A 10,803-nucleotide genomic window follows, 5' to 3' on the forward strand; every position below is an offset into this window, starting at 1 on the left:
ACAGCTCCTTTCTTTTCTATTATTTTTCTTTCCTTTTTCTTTTCTTTTCCTGCTTAGTGGAGGGCTTTTTTTTTTATTGTTTTCTTCTCCTTTCTGCAAAGCTGCAAAAGCTCTGCTTTGAAAACTGCTGCCCCAGAGTGCAGTTGCTTAGCTGTCCTGTCAGCATTGTTCTAATGCTCATTCCATATGTATGTCACATAGGAGCAGTACCCTCCTCCTCCTCCTCCTCTCCCTTCCCCCCATCCATGCATTTGATTTTTTTCCCTAAAGACTGATTTTATTTTTTTTTCCCAAGGAGCTTGCAAACAGGGAAATTCAAACTGAATGATTCTGTGCTGTGGTTACTTCTACAGCCAAGACCAGATTTCTCTTAGAAAAAGTGTTTGCTCTGTTCCTCCTTTCCCCTCTCCCTCTTTTTCTTCCCTATAAGCACAAAGGCTTTAAAAACTAAGATCTGTAGTTCTTTTTGCTTTTTCGCGTTACCGTGACAGCATGTATCTCTGTTGCTGAAGAATGAAGCAGGCAGGCTGGAGTTTTTTTTATGTTCAGTGCTTTTGGGAGCACTAAAGAGAAGTCCACAGAGAAATATGTACAGCAACTGTGCCAACTGAGTTTCTCATGCCTGTTATCTGTCACTTATTCTGACTAAAAGGTAAGGGATTCTTTAATATTTTTTGTTAAAGTCTTTGTGTATTGTTTGTGCAGTGTCATTTGACATGTGCAACTAATTGGCTCGGGAGGGAGGTGGGTTATGAAGATTTTTGTGCTAAGGTATTATAGGTCACCCAAGCAAAGCTCTTTGCATCCAGAGGAGAAAAAAAACCCTTGTTTCTTGGAATTCTTCCCCTTTTCATCTCAAATGGTTCCTCCAGCTTTACTCGCTACTGATTGAGATATAAAGCCGAGGCATTATCGCTGCTGCTTATCTCTTCTGGTCCTCTTTCTCTACCTAGGAAGCACACGCACCCAGTTTGTGTGTGCGTGCGCATGTGTGGGGTAAGGCATATCCCCTTTGCATGGGAAATACTTGGCAACATGCACGTTCTCCTCTTTTACTGTAACTAACCATCTTCAAGCACTCTTTGCAAGGTAAGAATGCCTTAGTTCAGCACACTGCAGCTTATGCCTGTTTAGAATTATTACTTGGATTACAGTGCATACTGTGGAAAGTTATTAGTTTCCACAGAGACCAATTTAATTGGGGGTATGTGTGCAGCGGTTCTGTTCTGTGCTATGCATACGCTGCTTATGGGAGAGTATGAAATGTTATTTTTTTCTTAATTCTTGGGAAGGGTGAAGTTTACACTGTCTGTTAGGCATAACAAATGAAGTTATAGCTGAAATCGATTAAAGCTGCAGAGAAGCATAGCCTTACAAGGCTTTTCAACTTAGCCCTGAGAGTCAGAAGATAGTTTATTAAAATATTTTTTTGCACTGCATTGTAATATGCAGAAATGTTAGCGGGAAGGCATCTTCACCAGGCAGAAGTAGCAGCGAATGATGCCTGGACTGGATCATTATACTGTTTATGTGTTAGAAACCTGTTTAATCCATAGCCTTGGTGTGCACTGCTTTTTTGCGTGCGTGTGCTGGATGCATCTTTCAACAGCCTCTTAGTTCAAGAGGGCTTTGTTTTATAAAATGTGTTTCAGCTTTGCAGGCAGGAGAAGTGCGCTCTGTAACTGTCCCCTTAGCTGTGACACAGTCCGTTATTTGGCATTTTGGAAGAGGCTGATTTTTTTAGTACTTGCTTTGGTTTCTTTCGCAGGTATTTGTGTTCTTACTTCATAGCTGTTAGTTCTCTGCATAGAAAAGGCATCTTAAGGGTGTTCATTTCTCATGCTTTGAAATGATCAGGCAGTTGAGCAACCTCATTTAACAATATTGCTTTACCTTGAGTGTTGCATTGCTTATTTGAATAACTAGGAATGCCACCAAATATGTAATTAGTTTAAAAACAGTCTAAAAATGCAAAGTATGAAGGAAGAGAGAAAAGTCCTGTCTGCAGGCATTAATGTCTTTCTTTACTGTAGCTGTTTATAATGTCATTTCAAAATCAGGTATTTCCCAACACATGCTCTGTGACTCTATTTTCCCATGATTGTTGCTTTATATCAGCACTGAGAAAACAGTCATTTAGATAACAGGTTTTCATTGACATCCTTTTTATAATATAGAAAGGAAGCAGCAGTAATAAGTTAAATTGGCATCTGCTAATTATGCTGAATACAGATTGTGAGCTCTGCAAGTCGTCCCTTGCCTTAATGCTGTTAGCATATTTTAGCACTGGCAACCAAAGGAAAGAAACTTGAATATTCCTGCTTGTTTTTTTTAGGGAAAAAAGATGACTTGTGAAGAAATGTGAAATTTTGGTTTTTTTTAATGTTTGTATGCTGGTTTTGAACAGGAGAACTTCACACACAGTTCGGTAGCACTTGGTAAAATTGATTAGAGATCATTGAGACACTGATTTGTCTGGTGATCAATAGAATTAATTCTGACCCTCAGTGACAAAACCGTCGTTGTCCGATATAAAACTTAGTCTTTGGGGAGGAAAAGTTTGAGTGTTTCTTAGTCACCAAATACCTGATTCTTTTGGGTCTCTGAGTAATAACAAAAAAAAAAGAATTGTGTTCTGAACTTAGCTGTGGGTCTTCATACTAAATAGTGATTTTGCTCATCTCATCTCAAAATCGGGAGTCTTGGGCTCCCGTGGAAGCAGAAGAGCTGTGCTTCTGCCCAGATGTGCTCATTTCTGCCTTGTGCATTTTCCCTGTGCAAGAACATCCCTGCCTGGCTGTGGCACTGAGCCCAGGCTCAGGAGACGTGGAGGCGGCTCAGCTTGTGGTGGCTTTGCCAGGGGACACGCTCCGGCCCTTCGCGCCGTTGGCAGCGGCCACCGAAGACGTGCGAGCGGTTGTGGTGGGTCAGCCACTAGAGGGGAGACAAGAGCTGCGTTGTGTTAATGTCTGTGACCACGGAGTGCCAGGTTCGGCGATGTCTACGTAGGGGTTTGCAGTGTGCCCTGGAAATATCTGACCTCATCTGGATCCTCTGGATGCATCCAGAGGTGGTCACATGGGGTGTAGCACGGGCTGATACAGGTCCACTTCTTCAAGGAACGCCACGCTTCTGGGGTGAACGGCGTCCCACTACAAGTTTAGATATAGCAGAAACGTGTCTACGCTTTGTCTTTGGTGCAGGGTCTGTGGTTTTCTGCGTGTGGACCTGCCTGAGTGTCGCTGTGCACAGCCTCCCTCTTGCCTGGCTTGGACGGGAGCGGGCCCAGCCTTGGTGCAGGCATCCAAATTCACTCTTGTGTCTCTGTGGTGGAGCTTTTTGCTGTGAACTTGACAAAAGCAGGAGCCCGTAAGTTTTTTGTTTGCTTCTCACATCTGTAGATGACTGTGCTATGCTCATAGATTGCTGTAATTGGAGTTGAATGGTGACAGGTGGCTGGTAGGCATTGGCTCGACACCTCAAAAGTTGAAGGAAGTGTCTTTACTCCCTTCTTGGCTGCTTGAATCTTCTTCTGTATGATCATATGCAAATTTTTTACTGGTAATGATGATTTGGCACATAGATTTACCATAAGTTGTTTCGTCCTTCTCTAGAGGGCAGGTATCTTGAACTTAAAGCATTGCCCTGGGTGATGAGGATGGGCACACTGGGAAGTATCCTGTGCAGAGAGGTGCAGGGCTGGGTGGAGGTGGGAGAGCTCCCAACCGGTGAGTCCTCCAGGTCAAGGTGAGGTTTCCTGGGGATAGGCAGCGCAGGCACTGCCTGCTTTGGATATTGCTGTGGTGTGTTATGGCAGTGCTGTAATGCTTGTCTTCATGTGAGCCTAATTTTGCTAAAAGTGGTGTCAGAGTCTTTTTAATAAGACATTATGATTTTGGCTTCAATGTTGGGTTTTCATACTCTCTTACGTGCATGTGTGAAATGCAAAGCATATTTAATGAGCGAATACTTCAAATGCTTCCAAATTAATTAAAAGCAGTTCCACATCTGGAATAAATCCAGTACCTTTCATGGATGGCTTCAACTTCATGGTTTTTCCCTCTTGTGAGAAGCCCTGTGAATATCCCCGTGCGGATGCTTGTGGAAGCTGGAGTGGCAGAATCCAGACTTATTTTACAAAAGAGAGACCTGAAGCCCACAGAGATCAATGGGTTCTCGGCCTTTATTTCAGGAGACTTTGGATAAGACCTAATAATATATATAATTGTATAATATGATATGCCTATGCATGGTCAGATATTTTCAGGATATCCTGTCTTGAAGGTAGCTGTGCAAGTCTTAATTAAAATGTGTTGTTTCTCATGGTTCAACTGCTGTTTAAATTCATGCAGATTTCAGTGGGGCTTGAATTAGGCACCACAAACAAAAAAAGCATTTTTATAACGAACTTTTTTCCCTCTCCCTTCTCTGTCCCCAAAAGTAAATAAAATGATCAGATTTTTCTCTATGGGAATGTTGTGATTTAAACTGACACAACTAAGTGACCTAAAGATAGGCTTATTGCATAGATAAAAAATGCAGGGTTGGGTTGTTTGAACTGCATTAGCATCAGAATAAGAAACGGCAGGGTGAGTTGGCTGAGGTGGCCATGCAGAACTGGGGAGGGTTGTTCTTTGGAAAGCCTCCGAGCTGGGAATTCTTTTCTGAGCCATAAATAAATAAATCTGTGTCCTGAGCAATTAATGAATACAGAAGTCTGGGCAACTTTAAGCTGTTTGGGATATTTAAAAAACCCGTATGGTGCTTTTGTTAGTGTTGTTGATTTCCATTTTTCCCCCCTATTATTTCCATTTTAAGGTGGGCTTTTTTTTTTTTACTTTATTTTGCTGAAGGATGCTGATGGGAATGTTTTTGCCAGCGCTCTTCTGTAAAACTGCTGTTAATTCCCGCATCAGTTTCAGCATGTGTTGCACCAAAATGCTGCCCCTGAAACTTTTGATCCTCCAGTTACAGATCGGGATTGCAGACAGCTTAGTACTTTGAGTACCTTGTCTTTGGAGTTGTCCTCTGGCTGCTCATGCTGGTTACTCCGGGGATGCTGAGAAAATTATCTTGCAGGGATCCTACTGTGAATGCATATACAGCTTTTCCAGGGGATATCAGTGTGTTTTACAGACCAAAACTAATTAAACCTCACGACAGTCACGGCAGGCAGATAAGCATGAACCACAATAAGTAAGCTAAAACAGAGAGGTGAAGGGCTCCACTTTCCCATGGTAGTGAAGAGTGACGTTCCGGTTCAATGGAGTTATAGGTGCCTGGTACCTCTGGAAATGAGGCTGCTGGTGACTTGGCCGGGAGAGCTACCCTTTTGGAGATGGGCTTTGTGATTATATTTGTTAATATTTGCAGTTATGCATCCAGCACTTGCCTTTTAGAGATCAAATTAGTTCAGATCCCCTCAATGTTTCCTTGCTGGTGAGTTCTTGGTGAGTCTGCATAAGCAGCAGCATCTTAGAAGGTTATTGCAATGTCCCCTTACCCTTCCAGACTTGAGTTTTTTGAATTAACCAGCTTTGGTTGGAATCGTAACTTTTAAGTAGCATTTTGCATTAAGGAGAAAGTGCCTGACTAAGGTGCCCAGCTCTCACTGTGCTGACAGGTTTTGACCATTGCTGGGTTTTGACTTCATTGGTGTAGTGTTTCTAGTAATTCCATCTCTGATGTGGCTTTTGAGAGAGGATTGATATTCTCAAGATTACTGCTGTGGTCACTGTTGGTTGTAGGCAAAAGAAAAAAACAGTGCTGGTGAAGCGGACGAGCTGGCAGCACAGTAAAATGGAGTGGGAATGAGAAAGTTCACTTGCTTAACTGCTTCGAGTGCACAACTGCTTCAAGTACAAGAGTACAAGATGATGCCTTTAGAAAATAAAGTTTTTAGCCAGTCTGGTAACTCATTTATGAAATCATAGAGGAGGTTTAAAGAGAGCAATCTAAAGAGAGATCTAGGGAAGCATCAGATAATTATGGTACTGTAAGCCAGATCTACGGATATACTGGTACAATGCAGAAATTGCCATTAGGGCATGCTGTACAACTGGGATATATTGACAAAGAGAGAGAAAAAAGGAGTAGTGAGAGAAAGCTATGGCCCTAATTTCTATAGCCTTTTAAGAAAACGTCTTAGGCATAGGAGCCAGCTAAAAAGGTTAATTGGGCAAGATCAGTTATTGTGGTGTGTGAAAGTGAGCTTCAGAGCTTGAGAGGAGAAAGCATCAGACAAAGCAGCGAGGTGTTTCCTGAGATGAAGCAGTTTGTGGTGTTGAGAAATGAGGATCAGCCCCACACTAATCTGGAAGAGGAGAGGCGTAAGAAAAGTGATGGAATTTACGGAAGATATGAACATTTCTTAAATGATACAAGACCCCCCAAAGCAGTGTGTGTGGAAAGAGAAGGGCAGACAAGTTGCCTTTGCATCTGCATACAGAGGCAACAAGGGTTACAACGGGAAAGGAGTAAAGTTTCTGAAAATTAAAGAGACAGGGCACCAAAGGGGAGGCAGCATGAAGACGATGGAGCCTTTTTTACCAAATCAGCACAGTGCCTGAGAGTGTTCAAGAAAGCAACAGAGTTGTATGACTGTACGTGCTGGCAGTTGCGTTATTCTAGCACTTGGCTATCTCTGCCTGAGGCCACACTGGAAATACTGTGCGTAGCTCAGGCTATCTACTTATAGATAGGGGTGTTACAGTCATGGAAAAGAATGAGCCAAATGGAATTCAGTTCTGCTGGGATGTAAAGGTCACAGAGAAAGATTACAGGGGCATCTGACAGAAGAAGCAGGGATGTTGAGGTATGTGCTCCTATAAAGCTGTCACTTGTACTGGAAGAGAGGAATACCAAAGTTCATCCACGAAGTGACAGGGTGGTTGAACCTGACTGGAACTGCTTTATGTTCAGTGGTTGTTGGGTGGAATAAGCTGCCACAGAAAACAGGAGAATAAATGAATGCTTGCTGAAATTGAGCCTAAAAAATAGGGACTTGGCATGATGATCTAAGTGCTAACACCAAAAAGCAGGAGTGAATTTTGCATTGGCTTCCTTACTGTAGACCTGCCTGTCTTCCTAGGAAACATCCCTGAGAACGAGCTGTTGATATTTGACCATAAGTATTCGTTTTTAAATTAATTTTAATAATGCGGACATAAGGCAGTTTGTGTTAGTGCTTGATGCTAATGAAATGGATTTCAGTCCACTGGGCTCCAGAGAAGAGCGGAGTTTCAGTATTTCTCCTATTGCACATCTGAGTTTGCTGAGAAGCTGGAGCAAAGGACAGCATCTCTGCTTCGTTTGTTGCTGGTTATGCAGTTCAATTAGTGCCCATCACTACAGATTTCTGAACAACTCTCATGAAGGTGAATACGGGCTTAGAGAAATCTGCAACTCTGCAGAGGAACTCTGTAACTAGATGCTGAGAAGGGGCTGTTCATACCGGGTAGACAAAAGGGTCCTTTATGCAAAAGTAGCTTGTTAGCTTTTTGTTTTTAAGCTGTAGCGTGTCTAAGCGATCAGGGTGTCACACACTAATAAACTGGCCAGTCCCTCTGAAATAGACATTCTTGGTGGCGATTTAGAAGGTGCATTTATACGGTAGTCTCCAACTTCGTTACTACGCTGTTTCCTTGGATACTGAGCATTTTGCATATAATTACGAGAGGGACGTTAACAATGCTTGGTAGTTCTAATGTTTTTAATGAAGTTTTTCATATTACTTGGTTAGTGATTCTTTTTTTTTCCTTTTATTTTCTATATCAGAGAGGAAAAACAAAAGGAAGTGATTTTTGTCAGCTAATTTGCACAACTTCTTTTGAGCCAAGAACAGGTTTTATTTCATAAAGTGTGGAAATCCTGCATGTTATTTGTGGAATTATGTTGCTGAATGGATTGTAAATAGGAGTTGAAGTGCTACTATTCATTGCAACATCAAATTCACACTGTTTGGGAACAATCTTACAATAGTAAAGAAAAAGCTGTTTAAATGCTGGGCAGTAAACAAAATTTGTTATGGGTGTGAAAGCATTTAAATACTTCATGTGTCTATTTAAGACTTGGGTATTTTGATAGTGTTCAGTATGTTTGTCGGAGGTACTTTCTGCTCTTTACACACCATCTTGGTTGCCTCAACTCCGGCTGTTGTTTGACAAACAGTTTGAGCTGCCATGGACATGGAAAGGATCCCTCCCGCCTGCCCCAGGCACCCGTTCCCATCTCCCTCCCTCCCTCCCTTTTGTTCGCAGGCATATTTGCAATAGGGCAGCCCAATCCCCAGTGAGAACAAAATCAACAAAAAATACAAAAAAAAAGAAGAAAAGGAGGGGGAGGAGGGGTAAGCCCGGGACAGCTGCTTTGGTGGCCACGGTGGCTTATCCTGCCGTAAAGTGATCACCAAGCTGTGGCATGAAATGATTGCGCCTGAATATAATAGGTCTTTGGTTCAGTTGTGCAGCATGTCTGCAACTCTTGCAAAGAAGTTGGTAGGAGCGTCAGGCTGTGATGCCTGGGCTTGTACAGCGATGTACGGTGATGCACCGCACGTTGTGGCCCATCGCTGATCCTGCACGTGAGCATGCAGTTCTGTGTGTGTTACCTCCACGGCGTGCGGCACGTCTGCTTGTCCCGCTTGCTGCAAAGGATGCATTTGTATGCACTTGAGGAATGTCTGTTCGGGAGCAATACTTTCGCATGTCAAAAAAAAATTAATGCTTTCGTGTTCTTTGAGACCTCATTGGACCTTAGGTTATCCCCTAGAAACACAGCAACAAGGATTTAAACTCTTAAATGACTGTAACTGTCACAGGCTGTGTAGTTACATGAGGTATGAGGGCAGCTGGGCATGATGAAATGGGCTGTACGTGTGTGTGTATACACCCCCACTCACACTAGAAGTGTGCTTACTTACTGAAAGCGTTTTTTTAAGTTCGAACCATTTTTTTTTGGTGTTAAAAGAACTACTTTATGTTCCTACCGATACTTTTTCTTCAGAGAAACAATATATTTTATAGTTCATTTAATAAAATAAAATCATTTTTCCAAAAGCCACAGAATACAGAGTTTAATACAGTAGGATTTGAACATAAATTCTAGGCATGCATGTGTGATGGCTCTTTTACAGTACACTCAATTTTATTGTAGTCCTCATAGTGGCTTTCATATGCCAAAAGCTATTGAGAGCCTTTTCTTATAAAAGTGGTATAGAAATATATTATAGCCACAGACATTTTCTCCTTATCCATAATAGTTTTGCAAGCTATTATTCACATGCTTCTTTTTTCCCCCCTTCTGTATGGATTTGTAATTTTGCTGGGTTTGTTTTGGTAAACTGATGTATTGCTATTTCATAACTCTCATTTCTTTGCTCTATTCTTTCATCTTAAAAACACAGAAGTAACAGACAGTGGAGCTTCAAATCAGGCAAAGTTATTCCTGATGACTTTGATCTTTGACCTGATGCTCTCTGACACAGCTTTTTTTTTTTTTCTTACCTGGAGATTTGCAGGGGTCAGACTGAAATGGCTGCTGACTTTCAATCGGTGCATAGAGGAGCCTGAGGAAGAACAACTATATCCAAGTAGTACCTTGCTATGTGAAACTTAATTTTCAATTGACGTTTTAAATTCAGCAGCAGTGTACCTCACTGGGCATGAGCTAACAGTTATTATTTAGGCTGGAGTCCTTTTTATTTCAGCTGAGCAGCTTTCCCCATTTCTTGTCAGAAGAAAAAAGGTAGGAAAATGGTGAGCATGTGGCTGGGAGGCATGTGGTGTGAGTTTGCTTTTGCAGGATGCTCTTAAGATGGAGCACCCACATGCCTTTGCCTAGGGCAGTCCCTGGGAGCTGCGCACCGGCACGGCACCTTTGTCACGGGGCAGGAGCGATGGAGCAGCTCGGCACAGCCGCACCTGGGATTTGGAAGCACAGAGGGGTATCTGGTGGGATGATATGGGGTTGCCGGCACCGCTTCCTCCCATCCCAGCGCACAAACAGACGACATGGAGCCAGCGGCTGGTTGGGTTTCCAGGATGTGGATCAGCAGCTCGGGGAGATGTGACCTGCCATGTTTACATTGGTGAACGCTGAAGTTGGGTGTTCAGCATCGTGTGATGCAAGGTGTCTGCCTTACTCACAACTTCTCTGCTTGTCAAAGTGTGTAAGGGATGGGGTAGCTCCCATTAGGAAGATTTATCTGCTGGGGCTGTGGGGTGTTGGTGTGGCACCACGACTGTGTGAGCTCCCAGCAAGCGGGGAGAAGTCCAGACCAAGGACGCTGGCAGCAAACTGAGGTGAGACATGATGAAAGCACGGTCAGAGGGACCGAGCCTGACCCTGTCTCATGTGTTTAGGTGATTTACCACAACCAGTGTTTGGTGTGCACGTGGTGTTTGCTTTCTGTCCAGAATTTGAGAGTACGGGCTTTGCAGCTTGACCTTGGGTTGCAGATGATCCTGACTCCAGGAGAGCAAATCGAGAAGGGTGAGGCATTAAGAGATGCGCCTGTTCTTCCTAGTGGCTACCGTTTTCAACAACGTAGTGGAATCTTGACACTGTTGTTGTTGTTGTTGTTGTTGTTGTTGTTGTTGTTGTTATTATTACTATTACCCCTGCCTTACTGGTCTCCATTTCATGATCAGTGTCTCCAATTAACTTTTCAAGATCTAGATGTAATTTTGAAGACTGAACCCAAATTCTTGAACTGTGAATAAATGATGAGTTTTGAATGGTAGCCACTGTGATGGTGGTGAGGAACATAACTGTTTTGGACATTTAGGCCAGTAGTGCTGGTGA

At 42.8% G+C, this 10,803-nt stretch overlaps 1 protein-coding gene across 1 annotated transcript in view; it reads left to right on the top strand.

Moving 5' to 3' along the window:
• Positions 1–289: 289 nt before the first annotated feature.
• FAT3 (FAT atypical cadherin 3) overlaps positions 290–10,803 on the top strand; it is a 365,482-nt gene continuing 354,968 nt past the window's right edge. The window contains exon 1 of the mRNA XM_009334867.1: positions 290–652. The gene's annotated coding sequence lies outside the window, so the exon portion shown is untranslated. The remainder of the gene's footprint in view (positions 653–10,803) is intronic.

Source organism: Pygoscelis adeliae, unplaced genomic scaffold (assembly GCF_000699105.1).
Source record: "Pygoscelis adeliae isolate BGI_AS28 unplaced genomic scaffold, ASM69910v1 Scaffold141, whole genome shotgun sequence".
Taxonomy (NCBI): Eukaryota; Metazoa; Chordata; class Aves; order Sphenisciformes; family Spheniscidae; genus Pygoscelis; species Pygoscelis adeliae.